General features: G+C 34.2%; 1 protein-coding gene across 9 annotated transcripts in view; it reads left to right on the top strand.

Moving 5' to 3' along the window:
• The window catches only part of FHIT (fragile histidine triad diadenosine triphosphatase), a 1,313,834-nt gene that overhangs the window by 183,445 nt on the left and 1,104,837 nt on the right, over positions 1-25,552 (top strand). For 8 of the 9 annotated variants that reach the window (XM_054695163.1, XM_054695138.1, XM_054695136.1 and 5 more), the window contains one exon: positions 17,043-17,105. The exons of the other annotated variant lie outside the window; for it this stretch is intronic. The gene's annotated coding sequence lies outside the window, so the exon portion shown is untranslated. The remainder of the gene's footprint in view (positions 1-17,042; positions 17,106-25,552) is intronic. 9 annotated transcript variants of the gene reach the window in all.

Below are 25,552 nucleotides of genomic sequence, written 5' to 3'. Positions count from 1 at the left end.
GCTCCTTTAATCTTTATAAATACTTTTGGAAAAATTATAGTCTTCAAATTTTTCTTCCCAAGTTTAAAGAACGCAGTTTAAAATATTGACATTTTAAAATTAAGTGGTTAAATTATTTTTAAAGCATATGCATTTAGAATCTTTTTATTATAATTGAGTGTCATCATTGTATATTTTAAAATACAAAATCATGTTCCTTATTAGCTGAAAATTGTATACCATTTCTTTTTCTCTTTTAATTCTTTTTTTTTGAAATTTACTGACCTTATAAGCTTTTATCCACGTAATGTACCTTAAAGTTTTTATTGACCCTCTTATAGCTTTAAACCTTAAAATAAAAAGAATCCCAAATCCATAATCCTTTTTAAGTTTATAAACTACATCTGAATTGAAGCTTTATTACTATAATTGTTACTACAGATTGGTCAAAACCGAAGTTATATAACAAATGTTGACAAATAATCATTAAATATAGAAGTTGCATTTATTGGAACTTATTTATTAATGAAATGGACTGATTTAAAAAATGTTTCAAATCAAATATTTCAGGTAAAATAGGATTTCAGATGTAAGATAAGTGCATGATTTAAATTTTTCATTTTTCTATATGTAAACATTGAAAAATATTTCTCATGTAAATAATTATATAGGATTAGAGAGTTTTTTTTTGTATCACTGAGTTTTAAAAACACTAGCAGTTTTATGCCAAAAATCAAATAATGATTGCTCATCAGTTTATGTTTCACAATCATCTGACAACTCAATTAGTTCTTCAATTTTGTTGAAAGGAAAATCTGACTTGCAAAAAGATTTGTTATTTTATCACTTGAGACTATCATGTTCTCATTTCTGGGAAACACCAAAGGTTTACCAAAGCTTCTCAAATACCCATTTGTTTTTCTTGTTACTCTTTCTCTTAGAGGTACCACATTGAACTTGATAAACTGAGAGTTGGGAAAATAATAATATTCCAAAGATCAATATACATCTCTGTAGATACAATTTCTTTAAAAAAATGTTTTATACATGCTTTAAATATTTTCATTAAAACTTTGGAACTGCAGATTTAGCTCATTAAATTTATAGGAAATGTTTACCCAAAAGCTGTGTGGAGGTTCCTCGGTCTACTAGAAATGGAACTACCATATGAACCAGCAATTTCACACCTAGGGAGCTACCCAAAGGACATCAAAACGTTAATTCAAAAGGGTACCTGCACTGCTATGTTTATTGCAATACTATTTATAGTAGGTAAGACTTGGAAACAATCCAAATGCCCCAAAACAGGTGACTGCATCAAAAAAATGTGCTATATATACACAATGGAATAGTATTCTGCAAACAAAAAAGATAAACTTTTTTTTTTAATGATAATGTCATTTAAAGCAGCATGGATGAGGCTAGAAGGGATCATGCTCAGTGAAATAAGTCAGAAGGAAAAAGAAAAATATCCAATGGTTTCACTTATAGGAAGAATGTAGGGAACCAAATAAAGGATCAGGGAAAAAATAATAATTGAAAAAACCCCACAACAACAAAAAATAGATATAGACAACTATATAACAGAGACATTCTGTGGAGGAAAGGGAGGGAGAGGGATCAGAACAGGGGTGGGAGGAGCCCAAGGGACTATGGTAATGGTGCAAAGGTGCGTTGGTGGTGAAAATTCTATGGGGACTACACCTGAGAAAAGAAAGCAAGCATTGTAAAAAAAAAAAAAAAAAAAAAAAGAAAGAAAAAATGAACAATGATATAAAATATTAAACAAAAATTAAAAAAAAAAAAAGGAAACCAAATCCATGACTCCTTCAACACATTCTCAGACAGATCAATTTTAGGAAAAAGTTGAGCATCTGGAAAATTCTTTCTTTTAAAAATATCTGATTCGGGCCTCTGGTGGCGCAGCGGTTGAGTGCTGGGTTGCGAAGCTGCTCACAGCCTCTGCAGCGCTGGTTTGATCCCCGGCCACCAGGCGAGGGTCCCATATGGCGGGACAGATCTCTTCTACCACCCGCTCCTCCCCTCAGCAGTGTATTTTGTCAGTCTGCCTGTTCTTTTCCCCACTCTGGCTCTAGTGAATTCTCTCACCCTCCCGCACTTCTTATGGTACCCAATGCTTGTATAAATAAATAAAACAAATCTTTAAAAACATCTGATTCTCTGAAATCAGTTGGAAGACTATTATAAAATCATAAAAGTCAGATGAATGAAGAAAAATAACAGATTAGATGTATTGATGATTATTTTTCACCCCTTTAACAGTAGGAGTTCAGTAATTGATGTGCATATTTATGATCTATATTGATCAACAACAGTTTAATCATGAGCATGAATTTTTGCCTTTAAAGGCATTTCAGATAAATTTCCATCCAAAATGAGTAAGCTAGATATTAACTTTTTGATACCAAATTCCTTGGAATTATTGTTTTTTTCAACTGGTTTTCATGATGAAATATTTAATAAATTGACACAAGAAAATCTTTAGGAACAGTTTTCTGGGCTATATAACCATGTTTGTAAAGAATTTGGAAAATTCTGAGTTAATACAAAAAATCTCATATAATGAAAATATAAAAGCTGAAAAATAAGCCAGTGCATATAATTGCTCATCACATACTATTTCAAAATTCTTACCTGTGGAGAGAAAGCAAGCACTAGGTCACCTAAAGAATGTAGAAATTGCTCATATTACAGATTGTGAATTAAGATTGTTTTGTTTTTCTAACAATGTAATATTATAGTATCACTCCTACATATACAATGTAATCACAGATTATATTTATGCTTTTGCTTTCTGTAAAATAGAACTGTCATGTCTCTATATTATATTATCTGTTCCTCCCTATGCACTTCTATTACAATGAGGAATAATCAAATAGAACCAATTAACTTATTTCATGTGCAATTAAAAATGGTGATATAAGAAATAGCAGAAAGGACTTTAGATATATCTCTTATACTACTGGTAGTGTCAGTGCTGATAGTACTGAAGGAAAGTTTGTGGTCTTAGTGGCAGTTACTGAGTAGACATGTGCATTGTCTTTCTTGGCTCTTAGAACAGAATATCAAACTTGAATCCCATCAGTTGTTTGATCCAGATTGATTAAGCAGCAGGTAAACTCAGATGATGTATGACTATGTATTATATATACTTAGCTTCACTAACCTTCAGTTTCTTCATCAGTAAAATGGAATGATTATAGTACTTACCACATAGGACTGTTGAGTCAAATGAATGATTGAATGCAGATTAAGCACATTGTGAAAACATGTAGCCTGAGGGAAAATATGGGCTAATATTAGATCAATTGAATAAAATATTTTCAGTTAATTCAAAGTAAGATCACCTCAAATTTGATAAATTTGATAATTTATCAATGATTTTTTTTCTTTTCTTTTTGTCATCAAATATAAGAATGCTTTCTTATTGTCTTGATATGTTCATCCTTCTATAACAAAAATACCATAGGTTGTTTGGCTTAATTAGCAGCAATTTATTTCTCACATTCCATAGACTGGGAAGTTCAGTACCAAGATGCTAGCATATTTGGTGTTTGGTGAGAATCTATTTCCTGGTTTTCATGTCTGGTAATCTTCTTGCTGTATCTTCAAATGGTGGAAAGGGTGAAGGAGATCTCTGGGGTCTCTTTTATAAGGGTGTGTAAATCCCATTATTATACCCAATAATCTGCAAAAGCCCCACTTTGTAATACTATCACATTCAAGGCTAGGATTTAAACACATGAATTTTGGGGGTGGGAGGAAACAACTGTTCAGTCTCTGGCATTCATTAAGTATATTAAAAGTATAGACTTTTTCATAATAATTGAATTATGCCACAGGTGCCATGATTATTTTTGGAACATTTTGGAGCTTGATTTTACTTATCATCTTTCTGTTTTCAAGTTGCTACCCATTGCAAGGTATGAAGGTGGATGGAGGTTTATGCAATATAGAAAAGATTGTTAATATAAATTTTCTTCATTATTGACTTTTAGAATAGGTCTAGGATACCTACTTATTGAATTCCCCCCTTCCAAATAAAAAGGTTTTTAGGCTCTTTTTGTTATTTCTTAAATGGTGTTAGTACCCACACTGACTATGAAAAGACCAATCCAAAGTCACATTTTCCCATTTTTTTCAAAGGATTATGTTAATTCCATATCCTAATGTTGGTGCTTTGTTACAGCTTAGAAGTTTCCTCAGGCAAGGTATGTATATTTTATGTCTATCTATCTATCAAATCTCTGTCTATCTATCTATGTATCTATCTATCATCAAATCTATCTGTCCATCTATCTATCTATCAATCATCAAATCTATCTTTCATCTATTTAATTATCTTTATTAGAAACACCAAAAGGGAGTTAAATTGTTTATCTTGGGTTAAAAATATTTTAATTAATTAATTAATTAATTTTTAAAAGGATTTATTTATTTATACAAGAACTGGGGTAAGCCAGAGGCCCAGGAGGGTGAGACAATTCACCAGAGACAGAGCAGGGAGCAGAACAGGTAGACAGACCGAATACATTGCTGCGGGGAGCAGTGGGCAAGGCAGGAGAGGTCTGCCGTGCCATGTGGTAATCTCCCTGGCAGGCCAAAAATTGAACCCAAGCTGCAGAGTCTGCGGACATCTTCACAGTGAGGTGCTCAACATTCTGCGCCACCAGGAGGCCCATTAAAAATATTTTAAAGTATACATTTCATTCTCAAATTATAATACAGTCCTTGAGAGTGAGATTTTTGGAAACCACTGCTTTGGGTAAATGGATTTAGAAGCTGGGGAGAGGATAAACCCTACTATTACTGATGTATACTATTTACATAATATTTCGATCCTACTAAGTTGATCTCCATTATGGGCACACGATTCTACAGTCATCAATTAGAAAATAATTTCATTGACTTTACCCCAAGTGAGATTTCATTACCATTTGGCTAATTGGTCAGATGTGAAGGCTCCTTTTTCTTAAAACCATGTTTTATATATGGTGGCAGAGGAAAACACATTAGTGTTTCTGAGATTAGAGCACAAAAAACAGAACTAAAGATGGTTCTGAGAACATATAAGAAAGAGAATGAGAGCACATCCCATAAGGCCTCTGACACTGAGTGCAGGCCATGCCTGTGTCTGGGCTACCCTTTCCTTTCCAGGTCAACGCCAGTCATTGTTTCGAAGGACACACCAGGGGACCTTGTCTATCACTTCTTTAACTGGATCAGAGTTTGTGATTTATCTGATGGACTGTCTGCTCACTCTTCACTGGGCCCAATAAATATAGTAAATATAATTAGTGAGGGAAATTGCTGAGGAAAGAAACACAATTACCATGTAGCATTGGTTGGGAATTTCAGGAGTAATAAGGCAGAGTTTAGAGTAAGAATTTGTGATATATTGAGTAGCTCTATCAGATTGTGGAATTCATTTACTAAGGAGGTTAGCTTCCAGTTTTCTGCCCAAAAAAACAGTCCAAATTAGTTCGATTATTTTAGTAATTACTGTTTAACATGTGCTAAGTGCCCACCTTGTGTTGGTTTCTTCACATGATATCAGAATGCATCGTAGAAGGAACTAAACTTGCTATTAGATTTAATTAATCTCTCAAGTTAATTGCCAATATGGGCCATATTTCTAACGTGAGTAAAATTGAAGTATGAGAAAAGATAATGTCCTCTTCCATTAAGCTGTCCATGTTAGATTTACAAGGTGACAGTGAGGCCCATTTAGGCTTAGTTTTGATAGCTTTCATTACTGACAGCAGAGAGTAAGTGTTGATCTGTCCTTTCTTTATTAAATTCAACAAAATTGCCGTGGCACAAGCACAACCAACTCTATCAGGGAGGCTTCAAAGACCTTTTTGTAGTTCAATGCTAGACTTGTCACATTCTCCTCTCCCCCATCTCCCCAACTCCCTCCTCTCCCCAACAGTTCTAGACTGCCTTTGGTTTCCGCCAGAGAATTGCAGTGCATGGCACTGCCTGACACCCGCCAAGAAGGGCAGCACCCTTGCTAACTATAGCCTTCCCAGAGTAGGAATCAGTGATTTCTGTCAACAGGGTGAGTTTGCAGATCTTAGGAATTGCCCTTTACATGGTTATATAATTGACATGTGATTCCTTTCCCTAAACTTATACTTGTCAAGCATTTTGGATAGGGATTTTGAAAATAACTGAGATTTTGTTGATTACCTGCCAAAACTGGAAGAGCATTTGTGCATCTATGTTTTCTTCATTGTTTGCATCTGTCTATGGAGTCTTAGGTTGGGTTCCCAGAAGCAAAGCTTGAGATGGGGATTTGTGTATAGGTGATTTATTAAGGGAGAGCTCTTGGGAAAAACAGGAAAGGAAATGAGGGAATTAGAATAGGGAAGGGGAAGAAGTTACTCAAAGGTGTGGTTTCTGATGAAATTTGCCTGATCACAGTGGAGTGCTGGAGCATGGTCATTCTGCAGTTAGTCCCACATGAGGCAAGGGAGCAATTTTTTGGTATCTCCCCTTTAGATTAGTCAGTCTTCAGCTTTAGCGACTAGGCCAGGAGTGAGTATCTCTCTATATATCCACTGGGTGAGATGGCTCTGGTTACCCATGGGAGGTCTTTTGGAGAAGACTGGTAGCAATGTCTGCAGGGACTGGAAAAAGGGATGTTACAGGGTTCTAGGGGGGCTGTTAACAACCTATGCTAAGTGTAGGGAAAGCGTTTGGTAGTGGGATAGGACATCTGCATGTGCAATAGAACACAAGTTTCCTTTAAGTTACAAAATTCTGTAGCAGAATCAGAATGCATTGTAACTCTTGACTGCTAATTTCGTGCTATGATTTAGTATTTGAAGTATTTGATAAGAGACCAAGAATTGATAGAAGGATGAAAATCAAATACATTTTCCAGCTTTCTAGAAAATGAAGTTACAGTTCTCAAATTCTCCTGAGAAAAAAGAATATGACATTTCTTAACCCCACTGAACCTAATTAATCTCTTACCCCTTCACAGATTTTTAGTATTATGTAAATGCCTGTAAAGATAATTAAAGATGACAGGTGAAAAACGATCATACTTTCATGCTAAAGACGAAGTGAGGTATGCAAAGTGTCTGGGTACTACAAAATACAGGCTCTTGTTACATCAAATGACAGGGCCTAACTTTGTGATGTAAACACATTATTGCAAATGTCAGTGCACAGAGAATTGTTTAGACAGACTGCAAAGATGATTACTAAAGAAATAGCAAAAGCAATAAAATATAGAACAACAACCTTTCATGACTAAGTTATAATTCAAACTTGTTATCACTATGGATGAACCATTTCATAGAGAAACCTAATTTTTCTATGATAGGCTTTTAAAAATCAGACAGCAAGATAAAAGGAAGCAACATTTAATATTAAAATATTAAGTGCGTTGGTAAATCATAAAACTTTGTATTTCAAACTGTACAGGATATATTTAGAGGTTCTTATTTCTCCCCTTTTCCTTCTTTGTTATCAAAAATACCACTATCTTAATATAATAAATTAAATTATGAAACATTCTATTGTGTAGATTTCTGAATTTAACCATGTATATATTTAGATAACTAGAAATTTTAAAGAGAGTGAAGTAAAAACACTTTATTCACTCTAGTATTTCATTTATTTTTACTAAAGTTTCAAGTTTACTAAATTATTCCTGAAATATCTAATCTAAAGAGAAATGTACTGTATATTTTATTTAAAAGGGTAATACATTTCTGAATGAAATGAGTTGAAAGAAACTAGTTTTTTTTTTTTAAAGATTTATTTTTTTTTATACAAGAACTGGGATACAGGTCAGATGCGCAGGAGGGTGAGAGGACAGAGCGGGGAACAGAACAGACAGACTGATGAAACACTGTTGAGGGAAGAGTGGGCAAGAGAGGAGAGGCCTGCCCCGCCATTTGGGACCCAGGATCGAACCGGCGCTGCAGAGGCTGCATACAGCTTCACAGTGCGGCATTCAACCTCCTGCGCCACCGGGGAGGCCCGGTTTTGTTTTTTTTTTTTTTTTCTCTTTTATCAATTGGTCTATCATTGTGCCTTCTTTTGATTTTTTTTTTCATGTAATTTTTTTTCTCAGAAAGGAAATTTTATTCTCAAAGTTGACTATGGCCCATTATGTACATCTAAAGTATCAGGTGTCACCTCTAAAATATTTATAGACTTGGGTTGATGAAAACTTTTTAATTTCATGAGGAATTTTGTTGTTTAGCATTTATTATGGTCACTGATGATATTATTTTAATGGTCAAATAATTTTTAAAATACTTTTGTTCATTGTTTGGTGAAATGATAAAAGAAAAAGAGTATACCTAAAGTAGCACCTGTGGTTTCCTTCTCATACTTTTGGAATTTGAGACTAATTCCTCATAGGGAAGCAGAATCCATAATACAAGGAGGTTTAACACTAAATTATATCAATCCTACTCTTTTTTGAAAAAGCAGTTTTACAAATGTTCTTTGTCATCAGAATATTTTCCTTTGTTTTCTAATGTGAATTCAGGCAAATGTTTTTTACAAAGTTTTATTGTTAGCAGAGCGGTAACTTCTCTTGATGTCCCCTACTTTTTTTGCCCATGAGTATCTTGTTCTTTTGCCTTCCTTGCCAGCTCTTCCTTCTACACCTTCAGATTTTGAACTATGTACATGAGTAGAGTAGGTATGGGCATGTCTGATAAGGAGAGGGACTGTTCCTACTTCTAGGTCCTGTACTTCAAGGAAGATTTACTAAGAACACACAGATGGTCAAAGCAACCTCCAGAACAATGTTAAATGGCTAACTTGACTTTGTGTTTCAGACTCTGTTCCAAGGTATTCGAAACATATTCTGTCATCTCTTCCTTATATCAACTCTAGACAACAAACGCATTATTACTGCCCTTCATACACTGAGAAACTGAAATTCAGAGAGGTCAAGCCACTGCAGCATATACCCTGTTCTGAGAAAGCTTCTTGTGACTTGAGGAAAACCAGTATTAAAAAATAGCCATCGTTGTTAACAAATAGCCGTCTTTATTAACAATTTCTAGTCTTTGGCTATATATTGATAGCCTATTTAAGGAGTCGTAGGTGTCAGTTGTAGAAGTTCTTCAGCCCTTTGTTAAGATAAGGTGTTCATTATCTTCAGTCATCATCATCATCGCCACCCTCCCCCTCCTCATTAGATCTACCAGTTATTGTGTCTCTAAAGGATATTTTACCTTTAGAATATTTGTCTTCTAATTATTCTCAATTTGATTAAAATTTTTTTCTGATGTAGTTAGGTAGCCCTTCTACAACTTTGCACATAAAATAGAAGAGATATCATGGGTTTAGGAGTGTGACAGGTCAGAGTTCCTAATTATAATATAAGCAAGTTGGGTAATGTATCTGAGCTTCTGTTTCTCAATTTATCTCATGAGCTAAATAATTTCTATCTTGTAGTTTTTATAGAGAATTGAATGAGATGGCATATATATCAAGCACTATACTGCAAACACAATAGCCACTCTGGAAATAATAGCATCCCTACTTATGTGAAGTCAAAATGACATAGATAATTGCTAAATTGAAAATTATAATAATAAAAACCTTATATATTTAATAACTTACATATCTCATTCACGTACTATGTTTGAGGTCATGTTTCAGTGGATAATGTCATTTAATTTTCAAAGCAACTCTGCTCTACACAATCATTAGCTACGAATTTTCTGAATAGTAGGAATCAGGGATTTTATTCTTTTCCATCTGCTGATCTATAGGGCATCATCAATGAATTTTTAAAAATAGTCCCTTTTTTAAACTCTCCTCAAAATTTCATAATTTGAATAGGCCACCTGTGTCCTGCTGGAATCCTGATTAATAGAGCATAAGAAAGTAAAGAACTGTTTTGGAAACTGCATGTACATATAAGTCACGTTCTTTATTTGAGATGGCTTAAGTGAATGCTGGTGGAGTTGCTTAGAGAGCTGAAGACACTTAAGTCTCTTGCCATTACCACTATTAAATTCTATTTTCATTTGTCTCAACTGGTGTTAGGAATTATTTTTCACCATTGATATATTCTGTGCTCTTGTTCTCTCATTTGCAGACAATTCGTTTGGCCCCAATATTAGATTTTGCATTCCTTTAGCATAGAGACTTTTTAATACACCTTTGTGCTCTCAGCACATGTACACCACTGTACTTTGTAGGCACTCAGTGTAGCCATTATTTAATGATCCATTGCCTACATGTAAGGATGAGCATGAACTGAAGTACACAAGCACATTGATAGAACACATTTTGCTTTTTTTGTTAGTTTCGGTAAAAACCCCAAACAATATATTGTTGATGTCTTATATCTATAAATATTATATACATGGACTTGTCTGACTATATTTCTTTTCTTTAGCATTTGCTATTGGTGGAGAATTGGATAGATGCCTGGAAGACATAGGCAATTATAATATTTCAGTAGTAAATGCTGATCTGGTTACAATTTGAAATAGCACAGAGCATATATTTTTCCCCTTATGAATTTTTTGCTTATTAAAATTTGTTCCCAAATGTTCTCAATTACTAGATATTGATGTTTTTTTTTTTCTTTAAATTTGAAAGCCTGATTGCAGACATTCTGGTAATAGTTTTTTTACCTTTTAATTAATGATAAGCAGTGGAGAAATGAGTATTAGAGCAGTCCCAATTTTGACTTTTAAGTGGCATAAATATAGTGTGGTAGTGAAATGCATATTATAATTGAATATTAGTATTATCAGGACTTTAAAAATGAAGGCTTTTCATGATTTTGACAGACTTAAATAGTAGAGGATAAAAATTGGTAGTGTTTGTTCAATTCAGTGACTGTGTTTATAAAGTTTAGTTTATAAAGGAATAAGCATCTGGCCAACTTTTATTTATGTATTATTTTTATTAATTTGTTAGTAATTTATATATATAAAGTTATATATATATTTATATATATGTATATATAAAACTGTGGGGATACATTTCCACATCTCCATATCTGCACTTCCTTTACTCACCCTCTCCCCAATCGCCATGCCAGTGAACTATCTCCTTTCTTCCCATTCCCTCCTCTCTCTCACTCACTCCTTCTGGTAATCAGTATATATTTTAGAGTCCAAAAATTATGAGTATGAGTATTTTATGTATTTGGAAATTAATCCCATGCCAAATGTATGATGTGCAAATATCTTCTCCCAGTCTGGAGGTTACCTTTTTGTTTCTGTGATAGTTCTTCCGAGGTACAAAATCTGTTTAGTTTGATATAGTCTTATTTTTTTATTTTTCTTTTGTTTCCCTTGCCAGTGGTATTGCATCCCCAATATATCTCTGTGATTTATGTCTAGTAGTATGTCCCCGAAGATTTCTTTTAAGTATTTTAGTGTTTCAGTTCCTTAACCCATTTTGAATTAATTTTTCCGTGCACAGAATTATGTCATATGTATCCAGTTTGTTTCTTTTTTTTTGGCATGCAGCTATGTTTCACATCACCATTAGTTAGAGAGGTTTTACTTTTTCCATTGTGTAGTCATGGCACCTTTGTCAAAGATTAAATGTCCATAATTGTGTGTATTTATTTCTGGACCCTTTATTCTATTCCACTGGTTTGTGTTTCTGCTTTTGTTTCCAATATCATACTGTTTTGATTACTGTTCTGTGAGTGTAGTTTGAAGGTTAGAGAGTGTGATAACTCAATTTTTCTTATTTTCTCTCAAGATAGATTTGGCTTTTTCAGGACCTTTTGTGGTTCCATACAAATTTTATAGTTGTTCTATTTCCTAGGGAAAAAAAAAAAATAGGAATTGTGTTGAACCTAACTACTTTATAATTTTTTATTTATTTTTGCTCTAATTCTTATTATCTCTTTCCTTCTACTGATATTTGTATACATGTGTTCTTTTTATTTCCTTTAGTTGTAAAATTAGATTGTGTATTTGATATTTTACTTATTTTTTGATGTAGGCCTGTTTTGCTATGCACTTCCCTCATAATACTACTCTTAGAACATGTCATATTCTCTGCTAACTTGTCTCTCCATTTTTGTTAGACTCAAGATAATTTTTAACTTCTCCTTTGATTTCGTCATTGACCCAGGAGTTATTCATAATTATTTGTTTATCCTCCACATGTTTTATTTTATTCTGGTATTTTTTATCATTAATTTCTAGTTTTATGTTATTGCAATCAGATGCTAATCTCTATTTTCATGTATGTTTTGAGACATGTTTTGCATCTCAGATTGTGAGCTACCCTTGAGAATGTTCAGTGTTGATATGTGAAGAATGTGTATTAATTTATTTTGGGTTGAAAAGCTCTGTAAATGTGTATTAAGTCCATCAGGTCCAACACTTAAGGCCTTTATTTCCTTTTTATCTTTCTGGATGATTTATCCCTTTGTGTAAGTGATGTGTTGAGCTTCTCAATATTAATGTTTTGTCAATGTGTTGCTTTAGGTTTGTTAATAGTTGTTTTATATAATTTGGTACCCCTGTGGTAGGTGCATAAATATTAATAACAATTATATCTTCTTGATGAATTGTTCTCTTGATCATTATATATTTCCCATCTTTGTCCTTGATTACTTTTTCTAGTTGAATGTCTAATTTACCAGATAATGAGAATAGCAGTTCCTATTTTTCTCTCTGTGTTGTTGGCCTGAGGTACTTTGCTCCAGTCTTTCACTTTAAGTTTGTGTTTATCCTTAGATTTTAAATGAGTTTCTTGCAAGCATTGTGTAGATTGATTGTTACTTTGTCATTTTCTGCCTTTTATTTGGTGAGCTTGTGACTAAATGGCAAGGAAATCAAAAGCAAAAATAAACAAATGGAACTATAGCACACCAAATAGCTTCTGTATAGTGAAATAAACTATCATTAAAATAAAAAGAGACCCTACTAAATGGGAAAAATATTTGTATATCATACATCTAATAAGGGCCTAATATCCAAGATCTCAAATAACTCATACAACTCAACAAAAAGAAACCAAAGAATTCAATCAAAAAAGGGGCAGAAGCCACTTCATAGTTACCCTCCAAAAAAGTGCCATGGCACTTAAATAAATAGGCACATGAAAAAATGTTCAGTATTGCTTATCATCAAGGAAATACAAATCAAAACCACAATGGAATACTTCCTGACTCTTGTGAGAATGGCCCACGTCAAAAAGGCGAGAGGCAACAAATGTTGGTGAGGGTGTGTATGGAAAGGAACCCTATACACTGTTGATGGACTGTAGCTTGGTCCATCCCCAGTGGAAAGCAGTATGAAAGTTCCTCAAAATATTAAAAATATATCTACTATATGACCCAGCAGCTCCACTCCTAGGTATCCACTTGAAGAATACAAAATCAGGAAATCAAAGGCATAAAAGCATTTCTATGTTCATTGTAGCCTATTTACAATCGCTAAGTTATGGAAACAACCTAAGTGTCTAACAACAGAACAGTGAATTAAGATGATGTGATTTTACATATGTATACATATATACATGATTGATTACTGCTCAACTATAAAAGAGACATGAATTCTTGCCATTTGCAAAAACATATATGGAACTGGAGGGGATTATGGTAAATGAAATGTCAAAAGGAAAAAGACAATACAGGATGATTTTACTCATATGTGGAATATAGAGAAATAAAGCAAAGAAACTGATAAAACTAAACCAAAACAAACCCTAGAAATAGGACTTCAGAACTGAGGCTACTAGAAGGGGATGAGGGTGGAAATAAAGTGTTAAAGGAAACCCCATGGTCTATAGTAAAGGACTATGGGTACTTTGGTGATGGGTGTGGTGTAGTGACATATATCTGAGGAGGTGTGAACTTATTCCCTTAAGTCACTTATAGTGGTGTAAACAAATATTACCTCAAAACAAAATTGGTGAGTTTAGACCATTCATATCTATGGTGATTATTGAAGTATGAGGCTTATTTACTCTCATTCCTTCCTTTGCTTTTCAATTGTTTTATCTTTTTGTTGTTCTTTTTACCATTTCCTTCTCTTTGCCTTTTCATTTGGATGGCTTTCCCTGATTTTTCTGTCAGTTTCTTAATTATTTCTTTTATGTCTATTCTAGATTTTTGCTCTTTGGTTTTCATGAGGGTTATATCAAACTTACAATGTCTAAAAACGTTCTTTATGAACTGATATCTACTTGTTGTCATTAACTCTACAGGTTGTAACCTTTTATTTCTCCCCTTTAGTATTTCATTGTTGTCTCATATTATTCTTGTTTATACTTCTGTTTTCCTATTATCACTTTGTGCAAGCTTTTATGTTTTGTTTTTTTCTTTTCTTATAGAACTCCCTTCAACATTTTTTGTGGGGAAGGATTGGTGGTAGTAAACTCCACTTGGTTTTTGCTTGGGAAAGCCTTTATTGCATCTTCATCTTTGAATATTTTTGTTGGATAGTGTATCTGGCCAACAGTTTTTGTCTTTTAGGAATGTAAACTCTACATTTTATTCTCTATTAGTCTGGAGCATAACTATGATAAATCTGACAGGAGCCTTATCATAGTGCCTTTTATGTTATATTCTTTTATTCCTATCAGCCTTTAATATTTTTTCTTTAACTTTGACTTTTGATAATGTAACAATGGTGTGTGTTGGTGAAGGTTGTTCTTTCTGATTTATTTTATTTTTTTCCCTTTGTTTGAATAGTTTTCTGTATTATTTTGTTTGAATAATTCTTTTTACTCTTCTCTCTCTCCACTTTCTAGAATGCACATCCTTATATTTCCTCTACTAATTGAGTGTGATATTTCTTATATTTTTCATTTTCCCCCAAATCTTCTTTCTCTTCTTTCATTCAAGGGAGTTGACATTCGTGTCTTCTATTTCTGAAATTCTCCCTTCTACCAGGTTAATAATCATATTAAACATATATGTATAAATTTTTCTTTGCAGATCACTAATGGTTATCAGAATACTTACATACATGTAACTGGTATGGGTTGCCTGAAAAACACACATTGTGTAGACTGACATGATTCATCCTGGTAGAATTTATATGCAATAAATTATTTATATAAAAATCTAAGGCTTTTAGCCATGTTTTGGGCATATATCTATGTATCTTTATCAGTATACTACTGTATATCTATCACTGAAAAATACCACACACATTTAGAATCAGTTTTGTTTGTTAAGGAAGAATATAGCAAGTATGATTTCAGCAGCATTCCTCATGTACCACCTGGAGAGAATGATGACAACAGAGGTGAAAAAGAGCCAAGAAAGATCTGAAAGACAACCCAGGAAATTAATTTAGTTTTGCTATGCCATTGAGGGGATTCCAAAGTGTTTTCCTTCAAATTGTAAGATGGATTGCATGCCAACTTTTCATTCTCCTAGTTAAGACTTTGAAAACAAATAGGATACCATCTAGTATGCTTTTTTTGCATCATCTCATTTAAAAAATAGCAATAATGGCATTATAGTTGTATAAGAAACAGATCTTTTTAAAATGGAAAATTCCACTTAGGGAAATACAGTAGAAAACCTAACAAATGGTTCTTGAGACTCTGCATTTCTCCCCAGTTTTTGAAATCTAGAACCTGAGACCCACAGCTTAAAATCCTTTTAGATTTCTTGGGACCATCTGTTTTTTATGACGATCTGTTACCAAACACAGCTGGTTTTGTAGATTATTGTTTCAGAAAGTTTACTCAAGTCTACAATCCCATCTTCTGCAGTTGCTGTTAATATTTAGTTCTTGCCTGCTAAGTTTCTGATTCCCGGCACTTTGTTCTCCACGTGACACTCTTGTCTGAGTTTCTTTGCTTAATTTGGACATTCATAACAAAACATGGTAGTGGCAGTGCCATTATCTTTAAACTTTTTTCTTAGCCACCTGCTGATTGCAGTGTGCAAACAGTAGTTTGCACATTACTCAGTTATATACACCTCCCACCAAGAACTGGTTACTTTTTCACATATCACCTGATTTATTTCCCACAGTGCCTCTAAATTAACTACATGAAGATCCCTTAGGCATTCTAAACTCACTCCACTGTTCATTAATATAGAATTTTCTTTACCTGAATTATGGTGAACTATAGAAGAAACCTAAATATGTCCACTGCATCTTAAAAAGTTATAAAGATATTATATATTTGATGGTATTCAGTAAATGTGTACCTAACGATACAAGTAAATTGAATTTTTGTAAGCATAATAGAAATATAAATGCATTAGGAAAACTGACTATTCCTATAGACAGCATTTTCTTATAGGTGAGTGATAAACCATTAATTCATATTTTAGTCAGACTTTTTACTCTATCAGTGTCTTGAAAAAAATTATTTGCATGTGAGCCAGGTCCAGTCTCATTCCTTTCTGAGCTATAGCATGTTTCAAATGTGCTAACCTAGAAGGTAGAGAGGGATTAATAAAAGTAGTCTTAATAAAATTAAGAACATATGTTTCTCAGAGAGCTTACTGACTACCTACTTATTGAAAACACTCTCCAAGAAAATAATTTAATATTGAGAAATGTTTAATGAGAAAATACATCCTAACACTTTTTAACCTAACAGTTTATTTAAAGTCCATATGAATGCCCAAATGTTTACTTGAAATAGTTTCCTGATACCCTTCCTGATAGCATGTGAATTAAAAAAAAAAAAAAAACTGTTCCTCTTCAAAAAATGTCTTTTATTTATCCAGAGTATGTCTTTAGAAAATGATGGCTTGTCTTTTGGGTTAGTGTTTCTTTCTATAGTGTCAGTCCTTTATGGTCTTGTCATGGGTATTAAAATTATGGAACCAGGAGCTGATCTTGAAAGTTGACTTGTTAAATATGTAAATATTTTATGGTGGAGTATGTCCCTTAATCCTTTTTAACTTTGGTTTCTTAATCTGCAAAATGGGTAAAGTAATGTTTTTGTCATAGAGGTTATATGAGTTTTAATTCAGCTGAGAGTTTTTTGTGGTTTTACAGTAATAATCAGATATGGGCTATTATTTCTGACCTTCAAGTTATTTTGTTTGAAAATATGATCATAGTAATAATATTCATTTTCCTGATTCTTCCCAGGTTTTGAAAACCTTCCACAAATTCCTCTTTGGCGATTCATAGTTGCTGTTCCAAGAAAGCAGGGTAGGTTGTTTTGTTTTTAATGCTTTTTTTTTTTTAAGACTAGAAAATTGAAAGCTGAGGGTCAGCAGAGTTAACCAACTGATTCTAGCTCATATATTTAATAAATAGAAGACCCAGAGCTAAAAAGAGTTTCTCTAATCGCTAGTCTTTTCTAGCAGAGTAAAAAACTCAGGTACTCTAGTGTAAGGACAAAGCAGGTAACAGAAATGAGTAAATGAGTAATGTGTGAACCTATCACGAGTGGTAGGAACTTGGTGAACTAGGTGTGAAAAACTAGGATGTACATTGTCCTCTCTAGGCTTGATTAGATGATGGCAAAGGGGATTTCTGGTCTTGTTAGCTGAGGTCTGCTGTGTTTTTTTTTAGAAGGCAGAAATTTATATTTTTGAGTAAAAATATTGATATTTTTCTTCTGGAGGTATCAGAGGAGAATTTTCTTCATGTGGCTGAACCATACCCCTACCCAGAAACATCTAGTCTCTTATCACTGGATACGTCCACCTATTAAAAAATTAGGTTTTGTCATGAACCATTTTCAGATGCTATTTTAATATTTGAGTGGCTTTTGATGTTAGTATTTGTCTTAAATCTCCTATTTTTCAAATTTTGGATTATGTGATTGTTTCATAAATTTCTGTGATGATTGTAATGTTCACTTTGAGCTTACCAATTAATGACTCCTTAGGGGAGACCTCTTGCAACTAGAAGTTGTTTTCTAAACTAATAGGATGGACTGTTTCTTGACTTCACCAACCAAACTTGGGAGAAACATCTTTAAGGAAAAAAATAGTTACTCAAGTTTTTAGCTTTTGTATAAGAAACTACTTCTTTAAATATTAGACTGTTGGGATATGTTTAGATATGATTCCTTCAACTGTTCTAGTCTTATGATACCTAGAATCAGAACCTAGATTATGCCTGCCCATAAGCCTACTTCTTTAACCAGTTATTGGTTGTCTACCAAGAACAGTGCTTTCTGCCTCTGTGTAAAAGCCCTATTGTGTTTATTTCTCTTTGATTTTTATTATTTTTTTAAAAGATTTATTTATTTATTTATACTTTATTTATACAAGCACTGGGTACAGTCAGAAGCGCGGGAGGGTGAGAATTCACCAGAGTCAGAGCAGAGAGCAGAGCAGGCAGACTGATGAAGTTCACTGCTGAGGGGAGCAGTGGGCGGCAGGTGAGGTCTGCGCACCATGTGGGACCCTCACCCGGTGGCCTGGGATCGAACCAGCACTGCAGAGGCTGCGGGCAACTTCCCAAGACAGCGCTCAACCGCTGCGCCACTGGGGAGGCCCTCTCTTTGATTTTTAAAAATGAGAATTTGTCCTTGATTGTCCCAGAGTACTTTTGCTATGAAGCTGAATATTTGTGAACAGGGTATGTTTGTGTGTAGTTCCATGCATGGTGCCAATGTGACCTCAGTTACATTTTAACTTTTTAAAAACTATTAAGTTGGAGGATCTTGTCAGAAAAAATAAATATGTGCATAATTTCTTTACTAGACCAATGCTGGCGGCTTGTCCTTTTACCTGTACACAGGATGCATGTAAGGTAGCATTGCATTCATGATGTTTACTGGAGAAGGTGCATTATTCCAGAATTATAGTGGCAGATATCAAGATAGCTCCCAGGGTGTTAATGAACAAAGTGATTTGGGGAAATGAAAAATTGAATTTCTTTGTCTTTGCAGATTACATGTAATACAGTAATGCAATATTACATTATATCTAGTCCCTTTCTTAGGAAAGAACTTATAGTTTTCTACTTTCTGAGAAGAATTGTGACCTGTGATTTTATTAATAATGTTTTTGTTTTAGAATAATTATTAATAAAATTTTAAATTTTCTTTAAAGTTAAAAAATGTAATAAAAATTGACAATTTCTACAAAGAAGCAAAGAAATTACTAACAGGTAGTGCTAGCATTTTATTATCCACTGTTGCAAGCTCTGGCAGTCTCCCTGGTTATGAATCCATTTGATGCCGAGTGAAGGACATTGTGAAGTACTTGAGGGCAGGGTGTTATGCCATGATTGTTGTCATCTCTCTCAAGCCCAGCAAGGAGCCTGATAGTACACACTGTACTAGCACTGTTTGAAAGGACAAATAAAGAATGGCAAAAACAGACCAAAGGGTTTCCACAAAATGCATCTTGAGACCTGATTCAGCAACTTAGGTCAGTGTTGTGTCATCTGTTCTACTCCAAAAGACTGAGAAGGACATTACGAATATTGAGGCAGTTAATTTCTAATTGTTTTTCAAATGGAAATTTAGGGAGAAGTAAAATTAGGGTGAAGTTGTAATCTTTTCCTTGAATTACTGAAAAATATTAATCACACTTCTTACAAGCATTTGCCAAAATTTTAATTCAGTTACTTTTCAGTGATTTTGGTACCTGAATGCTTATAACTTTTAGGCATAGTGGTGTTTGAAAATCATAACTTTTTTCAAGGAAACCACAATTCAAATGATCTCATTTGTAAGTATGAATTAATGTAGTCTTAAAACATTTCAAGAGATCTCTATTTATTATAAAAGATGAAAAAATGCTACACGGCAATTTAGTTGATGTTGATTGTATGTATGTAGGTATGTAATCGTGGATGCAAGCACATAAATCTTAAATGTTTGGAAATACTTTACCTACTATATTGTGGAGACCAGGATTTTTTATGACCATGACCCCTTATTTTTCTTTAAATAATAAAACACAAGCTATGATACTTAAATTGAGTCCTCACAGCAACAACAAAGAAAAACTGCTGCTCAGAACAAAATCATAAATGTGGGTGACAAGCTCTTTGATTGTCTCTCTTTATTTGACTGGTTTCAATAGGTCAAGATCTAGTTTAATGTAATATATTATTTTCTTCTTAAAACCTATAGTCACTCCCATTTTAATTGAGAAGAATAAAAGAGAAGCACATACACAGAAACCTATCTAACAGGTTTACATCCAGATTTTGGATGACTTGTAAAGTAAAACAAAATAACTTACCTATAACCATCCCACCACACCTTGACTTTAAGTTCCGCTTCACAATTAAGTAACTTGCCAATTTTGGATTAGCAATAAACAGCAACTCAAGATCTGGAGGGCTTATAAGCAAGTCAGAAGTGGTGCTTAGAATGATTACATTCCTAAGCCCACAATTATCACAGCTCAGAACTAATTTTTATGCCTTAAATAAAACCAAAAGAATCTACACAGAGCACTTCATTTTCTGGGAAGGTTAAATTAAAATTAAAATGTTCATTGGAAAGTCATCCTCTTTAAAATGCATTTTCTAAGAACCACTTGCTTGATAAATGAGTAGCTTCTTTAATTTTTCAGATATAATTCTCTTTACTTCTTACAATAGATTATGTGAGGCCACTGTATTTTTTTTTGAAGTTTGAGATTTTTAAAAATTATTTTGCAAGTCAGTTCTTCAGAGTTCACAGATTATATACATTTACACAATAAGTTATTTACCCACATGAAATGGGTAAATAAAGTATAAAGTGCCTGAAATGGAAACAGACAGTATTCCAGAGAGACCTAAAGTAGGCAGTGAATAATAGCCAGAATAGCACCTTGGGCTATATGTCATCTCTCTGCTGCAGAATCCAAGTGCTTTTGCAGAGCTCTTTGAAACATTCTACATAACACCAAGTTAGGGTATAGAAGAAAGAGAAAGAGAACGCTGAGATAGCTGTAGCTGTGGCAGACAACTGTGTTCTTGCTACATGAAGAGCCAAGTGGAGGGAGAGGTAAATCTCCCTCTCCAACTTTGGCAGCTCAAATGTTTTGGGATTGCTGGTTGTTTCACTTGAGATCTCCACTAACTTCCATGTGATCAGACCTAAGAAGTTATCTGGTTGATCTTCTATGTGACATACATATTAAACTAATTTCTCATGGACTCTATGTTGAATAAGTGCCTTTCAAAATTCCTAATGTTTAAAAATCCGAATTTCTAGATTCTCTTTAAAAATTGGGAACTCTGGCAACATTGTTCCATTAATAATAATACTTCATAGAAGTAATAGACTGGAGCTGAACTGAACTATCTCTTTTAGATGGCAGATATGCTCTGCACTTGGCCAAACACATACCTCCAAACCTGGTTTCACTAATTTTCTTACCTGTTTCAATCCACAGTACTTCTGGTACTTCTAAGTTTTTAATTCCTTTCTGTGTTACCTTCCTGGGGTATTTCATCTACTTGTTTCTCTATTGGTCTGCTGGCTTAGATTCCCAATTCCTTAAAGAACATTTCTATCTCAGTGCTCTCCAGCTCCTGCTTCAACATATCCAATGCCAATATTTTTTTTCTTTCACTCTGTGCTCAATGAAATTTTAAGCTATAATCTGTAATTTTCTAAAAAGTGATTATTTGCTTTTCTCTTTTTTATAAATGATGACCCTGGGGCTAGGGGCAAAATTCAAATTTTAGATGGTTTGGTTTCAGCATTCATATTCAGTTTCACAGCTGTTTCAGGAGGATGAGAGATGATGCTTAGACTTTTTCTTTTATATCTTTTTGTACTATGTTTGGGAAAGTGTATACAAAATGAGATATAATATACTTGGTGATTGCATTGCTGTCTCTTTCCCTAAATTCTTTATACTTTAAGACATACCAGGCATGTCTGTATATACTGCTAGGATGATAATTCCCCATTTTCACAAGGAGAGAATCAGAGCTCTGATAGTAATTCAGAAAGGTGTAGATCAGTGCTGTCCAAATTAGATACAATATGAGTCACATATGTCATAGGGAAAAAATCATGTTAAAAAAGAAGGAAGTTGGACTAAATTTAATAACAGATTTTTTATGGGGACTACACCTGAGGGGGAAAGCAAACATTGTTTAAAAATGAACAATGAGGTGGCGCAGCGGTTGAACGCTGGGTTGCGAAGCTGCCTCCTGCCGGCTGCTCCCCGGCCACTGGAGGAGGGTCCCACATGGCGCGCAGACCTCTCCTGCCACCTGCTGCTCCCCTCAGCAGTGTACTTCGGTCCTTCTCCTGCTCTGCTCCCCGCTCTGGGTCTGGTGGATTCTCTCACCCTCCCATGCTTCTGACTGTACCCAGTGCTTGTATAAATAAATAAATAAATCTTAAAAAAAAAGAACAATGATGTAAATATATATCAATTAAAATAAAAATTTAAAAACAAACAAAAAATAGAGTTTTAGCCCAATATATCCAAAAATATCGTTTCAATATATAATCAATATTAAAAATACTGAGATATGTTTTACATTCTTTTTTTTGGTAGTAAGTCTTTAAAATCCTGTGCACATTTAATCCTCGCATATAATTTCAGTTTAGACCAATAATGTTTCAGTCACTGAGTAGATATGTATGGTTTATGGCTACTGTAATGGACAGCCCAGGTCTGTGTCATTAGCCTTACAAATAGAAAAGAGGAAGGAAGAGGATACAGTTTTTGGTGAGGCTAAGGTATAACACAAAATTTCCAAGCCCTGGTTCAAACCTCTTCCTGCAGACAATGCTATGAGCATTGGGATGTGCAAAGAAGAGAGTTTGGGGATGAATTATTTATTCTTTTTTTATGGATACAGCTGTTTGATATTTGGTAGACCAAAGAGTTGTTATAATTTTAGTATTTCTCTCCTGCTTTTACTGCAATCTAAGGCTTTAATGGAGTGAGGTAGGATATGATTTCACAGGAAAGTGTTTTATCTCATGGGATATTTCATATTCCCTTGCCAGCATGAGGTGAGATCATAAATCCAGATGAATTCACATCTAAAAGAATTTACCTTTTGCTTATCATCAGGAATAGTGAGTGAACATGCAAAAAAAGGGAGGGTATAACATTGTTGGGAACATGAGAAATTCTCTGAAGAAGCAACTAAAGAACAATGCAGTAAAGTGTGCAATAAAGGCACTAAAGTAGTTTCAGGCAGTGCCAAAATGGACAGCCTGAATCCGGAATGAAAGTTTGTTCAGTTAAAGTGCTAGTAACTATGATTTGCAATACCCAGAGATGCAGACTAAAGGCAATCAATTATGTATGACCTGTTATTACTTTATAAAAGCTGGTCCTGAATTGTTTTATTATTTGATAGTGTTTTTCCACAAAAATAGGATTTCTTTTGCTACCATTTTCACTAAGGTAGATACAGAATAACTAAAATGTTCTAGTGAGGGTTTATTTCTACCTGGCTCCACTGATTTGAATTCCATGTTGTAGTGACATGGTCATAAAAAATTGCCTTGTGATGGTTTAACATCCGAAAATCAATCAACGTTATCCAACACATCAACAAAAAGAAATATAAAAACCATATGATAATATCAATAGATGCTGAGAAAGCTTTCGACAAAGTGCAACACCCATTCATGATAAAAGCCCTTGAAATTCTTGGGATACAAGGAACATACCTCAACATCATAAAGGCCATCTATGACAAGCCAACAGCCAGTATCATTCTCAATGTTGAAAAGCTGAAAGCAATTCCATTAAGATCTGGAACAAGACAAGGATGTCCACTCTCACCACTGCTTTTCAATATAATACTGGAAGTCCTAGCCAGAGCAATAAGACAAGAGAAAGACATCCAAGGAATCCAAATAGGAAAAGAAGAAGTCAAACTATCACTATTTGCAGATGATATGATAATATACATAGAGAACCCCAAAATCTCCACAGAAAAACTAATTCAACTCATCAATCAATTCAGTAAAGTGGCAGGATACAAAATCAACACGCAAAAGTCAGTAGCCTTCCTATACACAAACAATAAATCTGAAGAAGAAGAAATCAAAAAAACCACCCCTTTTATTATCGAAACAAAAAAAATCAAATATTTGGGAATAAATCTAACAAAAGAGGTAAAGGACCTATACAAAGAAAACTATAAAACACTGTTAAAAGAAATAGAAGAAGACACAAAGAAATGGAAAGACATCCCCTGCTCATGGATTGGAAGAATAAACATTATTAAAATGGCCATCCTACCAAAAGCAATATACAGATTCAATGCTATTCCAATCAAAATCTCAATGGCATTCTTCAAAGAAATAGAACAATTGTTGATGAAATTCATATGGAATCACCAAAAACCCCGAATAGCCAAAGCTCTACTGAAAAAAAAAAAGAAGGAAATGGAGGCATCAAACTCCCAGACTTCAAACTATACTACAAAGCCATAATCATCAAAACTGCATGGTATTGGAACAAGAACAGACATACAGACCAATGGAATCGAATAGAAAATCCAGAAATAAACCCACAGATTTATGGTCAACTAATCTTTGACAAAGGAGCAAAGACTATGCATTGGAGCAAAGAAAGTTTGTTCAATAAATGGTGCTGGGAAAACTGGGTCGCTACATGCAAAAGAATGAAGCTTGACCACTACCTCACACCATACACAAAAATCAACTCAAAATGGATTAAAGAACTAGACATAAGACCTGAAACCATAAAATACATAGAAGGAAATATAGGCGAAACACTACGGGATTTGCACATCAAAGACATCTTTACAGACACATCACCCAAAGCAGTGATAGTGAAGGCAAAGATAAACAGCTGGGACTACATCAAATTAAAGAGCTTCTGCACAGCAAAAGAGACAATAACAAAAACAAAGAGAAACCCCACCAACTGGGAGAACATTTTTGCACCCAACACTAATGATAAAGGACTGATCACAAAAATCTGCAAAGAGCTGATGAGACTCAGCAACAACAAAGAAAATAATCCAGTCAAAAAATGGGCAGAAGAGCTAAAAAGAAACTTCTCTGAAGAGGAAATGCAAATGGCCAACAGACATATGAAAAAATGTTCAACATCACTTGCAATCAGGGAAATGCAAATCAAAACTACCATGAGATACCATCTCACACCAGTGAGAATGGCACATATTAAAAAAACTAGCAACAACATATGTTGGCGAGGATGTGGAGAAAAAGGAACTCTTCTGCACTGTTGGTGGGAGTGCAAACTGGTCCAACCACTATGGAGAGCTGTGTGGAGATTTCTGGACCTACTAAACATAGAGCTTCCATATGATCCAGCAATTCCACTCCTAGGTATTTACCCAAAGGACACAGAAACATCAATTCCAAAGAGCACCTGCACCCCTATGTTTATAGCAGCACTGTTTACAATAGCTAAGCTTTGGAAACAACCCAAATGCCCAAAAGTAGATGACTGGGTCAAGAAGATGTGGTACATATATAGCATGGAATATTACTCAGCATTCAAAAAAGATAAACACATGCAATTTGCAGCAACATGGATGGCGCTGGAAGGGATCATGCTCAGCGAAATAAGCCAAAAAGAAAAAGAAAAATACTGGATGGTCTCACTCATAGCAGGAATCTAGAAAACTCAAATAAGGGACCAGGAAAATGAATATAAGAAAGTGAAAATCAAAATCAACAAAAAACTATGAACCAGAGACACTTTTTGGGGGTG

Source organism: Talpa occidentalis, unplaced genomic scaffold, assembly GCF_014898055.3.
Source record: "Talpa occidentalis isolate TD23 unplaced genomic scaffold, MPIMG_talOcc4v2.1 talOcc4.10, whole genome shotgun sequence".
Lineage (NCBI taxonomy): Eukaryota > Metazoa > Chordata > Mammalia > Eulipotyphla > Talpidae > Talpa > Talpa occidentalis.
This window is presented reverse-complemented; position numbering and strand designations above follow the sequence as displayed.